Source organism: Oncorhynchus keta, chromosome 17, assembly GCF_023373465.1.
Source record: "Oncorhynchus keta strain PuntledgeMale-10-30-2019 chromosome 17, Oket_V2, whole genome shotgun sequence".
Classification (NCBI taxonomy): domain Eukaryota; kingdom Metazoa; phylum Chordata; class Actinopteri; order Salmoniformes; family Salmonidae; genus Oncorhynchus; species Oncorhynchus keta.
In genome coordinates, this window is record NC_068437.1 from 17,153,895 (window position 1) to 17,165,017 (window position 11,123).

The window sequence follows — 11,123 nt, forward strand, 5'->3', positions numbered from 1 at the left end:
TTAACCACATCGTTTACACACTCAATTGTGGCGCCCAAATAAAAAAATGACAGTTGGAAATATGTGATTCTTGTTGCTAGGCTACAACATAAAGTACTTTCAGCTTGCAGTTTGCGCTCGCCTTTATTGAAAGGGAATACCAAAATTATAGTGTTATAATTATATGGATGTAATATTTGTCAAATTATTGAACATGTTCTCAAATAAGCATCAGAAATTGTGCTTATTTATCATATCAAAATCCTAATATGGACCTCAGTCAAGAGCATATCCATTGTATGTGCTGAGAAGATTTACTATGAAGGCCTACTGTCAGTATTTGTCATCATATAGAGAAAATAAGATGTCCACATAGGCCTCAGGATATCTAATGAGTCAATATCCAGCCATACCATGTATGATATTCGGAGGGAATCCAAAAATGATATGTTCAGTGACAAATGTGTTGTTGTTTTAGCTCTGTACTCCAGCACTTTGAATTTGAAATGATACAATACTATGAGGTTAACCTTAAGCGTGAGACAATATAAGTAACATAATGAAAAAAATCCCATCAAAATACGTCAGTTTAACCTATAGATCTGTTTTTTTGTTGCATGGGCTGCCTATGTTGGCCTTCCGCATCTGCGGTGGAAGGTGGCCGAGCTACAGCTCTGTTTGTCAGACCATGAGACATCCCGAAATCCACAAAAACATCTGTGGCGTCCAAACGGTTTGGCCTACAAACCAATCTATGGAAAGATGAGACTGTCACAAACATGATGGTGTTCTCCGTTTTGCTCTACGACCCACGCAAGCCGTAGTTACACTGCATTTCTGAAATCTCTATAAAAAAAACTGTCCAACAGTGATATTTTCACACATCATCATCATCTGATCCAGGAAGGAATTTTCTAAATGACAGTCAAGTGATGAACAGCTGATAGCAGCCCAAGTGCTGGAAAAAAAGGTGTACACGAGGAAAAAAGGTGTTCGCGAGGATCATTCAGAATATTTTGGTGTCTCATTCGTTACGCTTGTGAAGACAGGTGTACCTATATCCACATTGGGTATAATATCCCTAGTGAATTGATGTTGATCACCTGTTGTTGTCTGCTTGATTTACAGTCTCGTTAGATTTAACAGAGAAAGCATCAAGGTAATGAGTTCATGTTTTTGTGCCTCTGATTGGACAGTCTACTGTGCACAATAGTGTAGCACAGGAGGCTGCTGAGGGGAGGCTGGCTCATAATAATGGCTGGAATGGAGTACACAGAGACAGGAAACTACACAGAGACAGGAACAATCACCACCTTCCGGAGACACCTGAAACCCCACCTCTTCAAGGAATACCTAGGATAGGGTAAGTAATCCTTCTCACCCCCCCGGCCCCTAAAAGAGTTAGATGCACTATTGTAAAGTGGCTGTTCCACTGGATGTCTTAAGGTGTATGCACCAATTTGTAAGTCGCTCTGGATAAGAGCGTCTGCTAAATGACTTAAATGTAAATGTAATGTAATGTAAATGGAATGGCAACAAACACATGTAAACCATGTGTTTGATGTGTTGGATGCCATTCAATTTATTCCGTTCCAGCCATTACTATTCCAGCCATTACTTTTACCAGCTATTGCTATTAAGGTGCCACCGGCCGCCTGTGTTGTCTTGGATAGACTGTTGCGCGACACCCAACACTATTCCTATGAAATATTTTGGATATAATGACAACAAACTACATAGCCTAGTGGACTTCTTCACAATATCAGACCCGCTGTCACGCCCTGACCTGAGCTATCTCTATTTTCTTAATATTTTGGTTAGGTCAGGGTGTGACTAGGGTGGGTACTCTAGTTTTTTGTATGTCTAGGTTTTTTTTGTATGTCTAGGGTTTTTGTAGGTCTAGGTGATTTGGCTACAGACCGACCATCCACTGGACCTAAAACAAAGTTTACAATGCTTTAAAAAATGATGATAATAATAATATTATTATTTAAGCGTGAACAAAATTTAAAACATTTAAAACAAGGCAAAACAAGCTCACATTTTAGTCTCTGACCGGGCAAGATGAACAAGGCATCCGCAGGTTACAATCAATATGTAACGTCGTTCTTCGTTTGTAGAAAGAGAGTCGGACCGTAATGCAGCGTGGTGGTTACTCATGACTTTAATGGAAAAAGTGACACATGAAATAACTATACGAAAATACAAAACAACAAACGGAACGTGAAACCTATTACAGCCTATCTGGTGAAACTACACAGAGACAGGAACAATCACCCACGAAATACAAAGTGAAACTCAGGCTACCTAAATACAGTTCCCAATCAGAGACAACGAGAATCACCTGACTCTGATTGAGAACCGCCTCAGGCAGCCAAGCCTATACAACACCCCTAATCAGCCACGATCCCAAATACTACAAACCCCAATAAGAAAATACAATAACATAAACCCATGTCACACCCTGGCCTGACCAAATATATAACGAAAACACAAAATACAATGACCAAGGCGTGACACAATAAGCACATCATCAACCTTAATGCCTCCCCCCCAAAACAAAACCACAAAGAAATGCTCATCCAACCCTTAGTCACAGGGGAATCAAATACAGACTTATTTTTGTTTTAATATGAATGCCATCAGAGGATGGACTGTTTAAAGTAAGACCGGAATGGAGCCCAAGCCTCATAAAACAGTTTGGGGTTCCCACGTGTATTCAATTACATTTTTTTCTAGTTTCAGAGAGCACAACACATCTCTCACCCAATATTTATAAGATGGGGGAGCTGCCATCTTCCAGTTCTGTAGTATTAGCTGTCTAGCTAAAAGAGTTGTGTAAGCAACAGTGTCTGACTGGATTCTTGACAGGGGGGCACCTATGGGCAGTACTCCAAAAAGGGCTTTTCAGGGGAGACGGATCTATAGCAGTGTCATATATATCAGAGAAACATTTAAATATTAATTCCCAGAAACCTGACAGTTTGTGACAGCCCCAAAACATATGATACAGTGTGGCTGGTTCTGTTTTATATCGGACACAGGTAGGATCAAGATCAGAGAATGGACCAGTGGATATGGTGAACCTATTGATTTAAATGAGGCTGTGTCTAGTGCTGAAAGACGACGAATGCACCCTGTGCAGCAAAGATTCCCAGGTGTCTTCCCCAAGTTCCTCCCCAAATCATTTCCCCATCGAGTCTTTACAGGCACCAAAGAAGGGTTCTGTAAGTCATGAATGATTGCATATACATCTGAAATTGCGCCCCTAGGAAGCTTGTTCAGCTCAAAGATGCTCTCTATAGCTGTATTCACAGGCCTATGGGGAAATGCAGGTGTGTTAGCTCTTGACAAAGTTCCTAGTCTGTAAAAAGTGAGATTGGGGAAGGTTGAACTTTTCCTGTAGCTGAGCAAAAGAGGCAAATGTATCATAAAATAATAATTGGGCTAGTGAGGATAAGCCTAGTGAGTGCCAGATGTGAAAAGCCCCATCATTTAAAGATGGAGGAAATAAAATGTTCTGATTGATTGGGCCTGATAGAGAAATGCCTCGGAGGCGAAAGGCTAAACAGAACTGATTACAAATGTTAAGAGACTGCTTTACAATTGGGTTGACACACCTTTTGCCTAGGGACACTGGGAGAGACGAGCACAACTCAGAGGAGTGCTGCAGGTTTACACGATTCAGACTCCATCTGGACCCAGAGTGGTCTAGGGCCAGTAGGATCAGTCTGCAGCCAGTACAGAAGGGCTTTGAAATTTGCAGCCCAATAGTATGTCTGAAAATTTGGTAGAGCTAAACCACCTTAGGCTTCAGTAAATGTTTTCTACCAATCCGTGGTACCTTGCCATCCCAAATAAAATACACAAATGTTTGATCCAGTGAATTAAAAAAATATTTTGTAATAAAAATGGGTAAACATTGAAATAAATATAAAAATCTGGGCAACACATTCATTTAATGGCATGAATTCTTCCGACAAGAAAAATAGGTAGCTAATTGTTTTAAACTGTTTGCTAGAGCAACAATGTTTTCTGAAACAAATTTGAATATGTCCTTGTCACTTTAACTCCCAAGTAGGTGAATTGATCCCAGACAATCCTAAACTGAAAACTTGTAAAAGAGCACTTTTAAAGCAGCCTTATTTACAGGAAAAAGCTCACTCTTGACTAGATTCAGCTTGTACCCTGAGATTGATCCAAACTTTTTAAGAACAGATAAGGCACGTGGAAATGAAGTATCAGGGTTGGAGATAAACAGAAGGAGGTCGTCAGCATATAGCGAGACTTTCTGTTCTAAGCCCGTCCTGATTATACCACATTATTTTAAGAATGTGAAATGTCAGAACAATAGTAAAGCGAATGATTTATTTAAACTTGTATTTCTTTCATCACATTCCCAGTGGGTCAGGAGTTTACATACACTCGATTAGAATTTGGTAGCATTGCCTTTAAATTGTTTAAGTTGGGTCAAACCTTTTGGGTAGCCTTCCACAAGCTTCCCACAATAAGTTGGGTGAATTTTGTCCCATTCCTCCTGACAGAGATGGTGTAACTGAGTCAGGTTTGTAGGCCTCCTTGCTCGCACACACTTTTTCAGTTCTGCCCTAAAATGTTCTATGGGATTGAGGTCAGGGCCTTGTGATGGCCACTCCAATACCTTGACTTTGTTGTCCTTAAGCCATTTTGCCACAACTGTGGAAGTATGCTTGGGATGATTGTTCATTTGGAAGACCCATTTGTGACCAAGCTTTAACTTCCTGACTGATGTCTTGAGATGTTGCTTCAATATATCCACATAATTTCCCCACCTCATGATGCCATCTATTTTGTGAAGTGCACCAGTCCCTCCTGCAGCAAAGCACCCCCACAACATGATGCTGCCACCCCTGTGCTTCACGGTTGGGATGGTGTTCTTCGGCTTGCAAGCATCCCCCCCAGGTCTTGGCTTATTTCTTTTGATTTTCCCATGATGTCAAGCAAAGAGGCACGGAGTTTGAAGGTAGGCCTTGAAATACATCCCACGTACACTTCCAATTGACTCAAATTATGTAAATGAACCTATCAGAAGCTTCTAAAGCCATGACATCATTTTCAGGAATTTTCAAAGCTGTTTAAAGGCACAGTCAACTCAGTGTATGTAAACGTCTGACCCACTGGAATTGTGATACAGTGAATTATAAGTGAAATAATCTGTCTGTAAACAATTGTTTGAAAAATTACTTGTGTCATACACAAAGTAGATGTCCTAACCGACTTGCCAAAACTAGAGTTTGTTAACAAGACATTTGTGGAGTGGTTGAAAAAACGAGTTTTAATGACTCCAACCTAAGTGCATGTAAACTTCCGACTTCAACTGTATATGTATAGGTGGTCCTGGGAATCAACCCCACTATCCTAGTGTTGCAATGCTCTTCCAAGATGCAGGACAAGGTTATAAATGCTTTGTGAAACCACAATTTAATATGATTTATAAAGCCTTTATTAAGCGGTGCTTATGCCCCCCTTTGTAAAGCACAGGTTTTATGTCACATTTGACATTGGTGGTTATGTCATACAGTTATGCCACATTTATGAACCCTTTATAGAGCATGACATACAGTTAGAGATGATTTGTGACACATTGATGAAGTGTTTATGAAGGCCTTATGTAGGCTTTATGAAGCATTTTTAAGCTGCACATCATTTAAGCGGGACCGATCCTTGTTTGTATTTCACACAGAGAGTTAGACAACAGCGGCTTCTCATCTCTCAACAGGAGCTCTGTTGCCAGGCAGCTGGCCTCCCAGTGTTTATTTGGGCTGTGACACAGACAGTATGTGACATTGGGGATGCTCCCCTCTTTCCATCACACATTGATTGTGTAAATTATTCACCAATGATTATACTCCCTGTATAATTATACTGGCGGACATCTACACTTCCACATGGTCTCTTAGCAACCACTGTCTACTACTGCATCCACAACAGTAATATTAAATGGATATCTTTATTCAGAAACATCCAATTGCCCTTAAGCTAATAAATTATCTACTTTGACAAAGTGTCTCAGTGTTGTGATTACTAGTTACACAGTCAAAACCACTGTTTTCTAACTGAATCTGTTTTCCAAACATTCACTTCAGTCCAGATGCCAGAAAAGTGGGGCAACAGTTCTGCTTTGTGGTTTGATCCAAACATCCCTAGCTGTCTTCTTCCATTACCCCTCTTCCCTAAAGAGCAAGCCTAGGGTCTCTGGGCCCTGTGTGTCAGCCATCCCCAGGAAGGTCGCTAGGCTGCAGGCAGGCAGTGGCAGACCAGTCTAGGTCTTAGTCACTACACACCCGGCTGGTGGCTCATTTCAAGTGGCATCTCTCCGGTGGATGAGACTAGGGGGATCATTGAGAGAGATGGCTAGGGAAAATCATGAGGCTATGATTGGTATTCTGTTACTGTTCAGAGCCACTGAGGATGGTTCAGTCTTCAGTCATCCCTGTGGTTACTCTGAGGTGAGATGCATCAGAACCTTTTTGGGGGTTGATTTAATGGATTCCCCACTGAAGCGCTCGGTGGCGGTGTCCCAGTGGCACCCTATTCCCTATATAGTGGAATACTGTTGACCAGAGCCCTATTCCCTATTATAGTGGAATACTGTTGACCAGAGCCCTATTCCCTATATAGTGGAATACTGTTGACCAGAGCCCTATTCCCTATATAGTGGACTACTGTTGCCCAGAGCCCTATTCCCTATATAGTGGAATACTTTTGACCAGAGCCCTATTCCCTATTCCCTAGCCCTATTCCCTATTCCCTATATAGTGGAATACTGTTGACCGAACCACTAGGGTAGCCTAGTGGTTAGAGCGTTGGACTAGTAACCAAAAGGTTGCAAGTTCGAATTCTCGAGCTGACAAGGTACAAATCTGTCGTTCTGCCCCTGAACAGGCAGTTAACCCACTGTTCCAAGGCCTTCATTGAAAATAAGAATTTGTTCTTAATTAACTGACTTGCCCAGTAAAATAAAGGTTAAAAAAAAAATCCCTATATAGTGGATTACTGTTGCCCAGAACCCTATTCCCTATATAGTGGACTACCCTATGGGCCCTGGTCAAAAGTAGTGCACTACACAGGGAGTATAGTGTCATTTGGGATTCAATCTGTGTGTGGGGGATAGTCAACAGAATGTTTCACATTGTTCTCACTTGATGATCTGCATTCTGTTTGAATGGAAGACATTTATTTGACCTTAAATGCCCAGTGGAGTCAAACTAGATTTTTGCTGTATCTTATATACACTGAGTGAACAAAACATTACAAACACCTGCACTTTCCAATACATAGACTCACCAGGTGAATCTCTGTGAAAACTATGATCCCTTTTGATGTCACTTGTTAAATTCACTTCATATCAGTGTAGATGAAGGGGAGGAGACAGGTTAAAGGATTCTTAAGCCTTGAGACAATTAAGACATGGATTGTGTGTGTGCCATTCAGAGGGTGAATGGGCAAGACAAAATATTTAAGTGCCTTTGAACGGGGTATGGTAGTAGGTGCCAGGAGCACCAGTTTGTGTCAACTGCAACACTGCTGGGGTTTTCACGCTCAACAGTTTCCCACATGTATCAAGAATGGTCCAACACCCAAAGAACATCCAGCCAACTTGCCACAACTGTAGGAAGCATTGGAGTTAACATGGGCCAGCATCTCTGTGGAACGTTTTGACACCTTGTAAAGTCCATGCCATGACGAATTGATGCTGTTCTGAGGGCGGGGGCGGGTTCTTAATGTTTTGTACACTCCGTGTATATTTCCACACTATGAGATTGGAAAAATACTGTGAAAATGTGACAAATATGATACGGCCCTGTTAGTATTAGAGCTGTTGAAAATCCAGCCTGATGTTTTGGATGGCGTTTTGAACTTCAATGGTGACATCACCATGCATAAATTAGTTAACCTTTTGACGCGTACGATCACATATTTGGGATCATTTTTGAGTGGTCCCTGCAGCGTATCATTGCAAATATGTGATTGGAACAGTCGCAACAGAACATCTACATATGAATGGCACCGGAGGAGATGGCTGCCATTTTACGGGTTCCTATCCAATTGTGCTATTGTGTGTGTTTTTTCGCATTATTTGAAACTTATTTTGTACGTCCACCGTCTCTCATGACCGAAAAGAGCTTCTTGATATCACTCACATCGTACTGGAACATTGATTTTTTTCTTTAACGAGTCAGATGTGAAGGATTTACTTCAGACACCAGACAAGGCCCAAATCCCCGTTATTCGGATGAAGTAGAGACAGAGATATCGGGGACGCATCCCGGAGTCGCCTCTTCACTGTTGACGTTGAGACTGGTGTTTTGCGGGTGCTATTTAATGAAGCTCCCAGTTGAGGACTTGTGAGGTGTCTGTTTCTCAAACTACACTCTCTAATGTTCTTGTCCTCTTGCTCAGTTGTGCACCGAGGCCTCCCACTCCTCTTTCTATTCTGGTTAGAGCCTGTTTGCGCTGTTCTGTGAAGGGGTAGTGCACAGCGTTGTACGAGATCTTCCGTTTCTTGATAATTTCTCGCATGGAATAGCCTTCATTTCTCAGAACAATAATAGACTGACGAGTTTCAGAAGAAAGGTCTTTGTTTCTGGCCATTTTGAGCCTGTAATCAAACCCACAAATGCTGATGCTCCAGATACTCAATTAGTCTAAAGAAGGCCAGTTTGATTGCTTCTTTAAATCAGCACAAAAGTTTTCAGCTGTGGTAACATAATTGCAAATGGTTTTCTAATGATCAATTAGCCTTTTAAAATGCTAAACTTGGATTAGCTAACACAACGTGCCATTGGAACACAGGAGTGATGGTTGTTGATAATGGGCCTCTGTTCTGCTATGAAGATATTCCAATTGAAAGAAAATAATCCGTTTCCAGCAACAATAGCCATTTACAACATTAACAATGTCTACACTGTATTTCTGATCAATTTGATGTTATTTTAATGGACAAAAAATGTGCTTTTCTTAAAAAACAAGGAAATTTCAAAGTGACCCCAAACTTTTGAATGGTAGAATATATATATATATATAAGGGTTTTTCTTTATTTTTACTATTTTCTACATTGTAGATGTAATGCTCCGGGTGTCGTGGGTGTGGAGTCAAACGCAGGAGACAGAGAGTGCAATGCTGTGCGTCTTTAATAGCACCAACGCACCACAGGGTGCTCACAATAGTAACGGCCCCAAACACAGGGAATGAAAATGTACAACGGAAAAATCACGACCAGGCACTAACTACCTCTACAACAGAGCCGAAGGTTACACTGAAATAATCCCGCACAACAACCAGGCGGGCCGGCTGTCTAATAAAGACAAACTATACATAAAACTATACATACAAACTATACATACATAAATAGGTGCTACCAATAAACATACAAGGAGGGGGAGGAAAGACAATCAGTGGTAGCTAATAGGCCGGTGACGAAGACCGCCGAGCGCCACCGGCTGGGAAGGGAAACCACCGTCGGTTGGACTCGTGACAGTAGAATAATTAACACATATGGAATCATGTAGTAACCAAAAAAGTGTTAAACAAATCAAAATAGATTTTAGATTTTAGATTCTTCAAAGTAGCCACCTTTTGCCTTGATGATGGCATTGCACATTCTTGGCATTCTTTCAACCTGCTGGAATGCTTTTCCAACAGTCTTGAAGGAGTTCCCACACAAGCCTCCCCCTTTTTCCTCCAAACATAACAATGGTCATTATGGCCAAACTGTTCTATTTTTGTTTCATCAGACTAGAGGACATTTCTCCAACAAGTATGATCTTTGTCCCCTTGTGCAGTTGCAAACTGTAGTCTGTCTTTTTTATGGCGGTTTTGGTACCGTGGCTTCTTCCTTGCTGAGTAGCCTTTCAGGTTATGTTGATATAGGACTCATTTCTTCAATGATCTTTGTCCCCATGTGCAGTTGCAAACCGTAGTCTGGATTTTTATGGCGGTTTTGTAGCAGTGGCTTCGTCCTTGTTGAGCCGCATTTCAGGTTATGTCGATATAGGACTTGTATTACTGTGGATATAGATACTTTTGTACCTGTTTCCTCCAGCATCTTCACAAGGTCCTTTGCTGTTGTTCTGGGATTGATTTGCACTTTTCGCACCAAAGTACGTTCATCTCTAGGAGACAGAACGTGTCTCCTTCCTGAGCAGTATGATGGCTGCATTGTCACATGGTGTTTATACATTATACTTCAGGCGTTTGGAAATTGCTCCTAAGGATGAATCAGACTGGTGGAGGTCTACAATTCTTTTTCTGAGGTCTTGGCTGATTTCTTTAGTTTTTCCCATGATGTCAAGCAAAGAGGCACTGAGTTTGAAGGTAGGCCTTGAAATACATCCACAGGTACAACTCCAATTGACTCAAATGATGTCATTTAGCCTATCAGAAGCTTCTAGCCATGACATAATATTCTAGAATGTTTCAAGCTGTTTAACTTCTTATGGCTGCAATCCCGTTAACGGGAGCAATATGACAGTACAGGGCGCCAATTTCAAAACATCAAAAATCTCATAATTAAAATTCCTCAAACATACATGTATTTTATACCATTTTAAAGCTAATCTGTTGTTAATCCCACCACAGTGTCCGATTTCAAATACGCTTTACAGCAAAAGCACCACAAATGATTATGTTAGGTCACCACATAGCCACAGAAAAACACAGCCATTCACAAAAACCACAAATAAAGAAAAAATTAATCACTAACCTTTCATCATCTTCATCAGATGACACTCATAGGACTTCATGTTACACAATACATGTATGTTTTGTTTGATAAAGTTCATATTTATCCAAATATGAGTTTACATTGGCACGTTACATTCACTAGTTCCAAAAACATCCAGTGATTTTGCATAGCCACATCATCCAACAGAAATACTCATCATAAATGTAGATGATAATACACATGGAATTATAGATATACCTCTCCTTAATGCAACCGCTGTGTCAGATTTTAAAAAAACTTTACGGAAAAAGAAACCCATGCAATAATCTGAGACGGCGCACAGAAGTAAAAGTCACAATAGCCGCAATTATGGCGTCAACATAAACAACAAATTACATGATAAATATTCCCTTACCTTTGATGGTCTACATCAGAAAG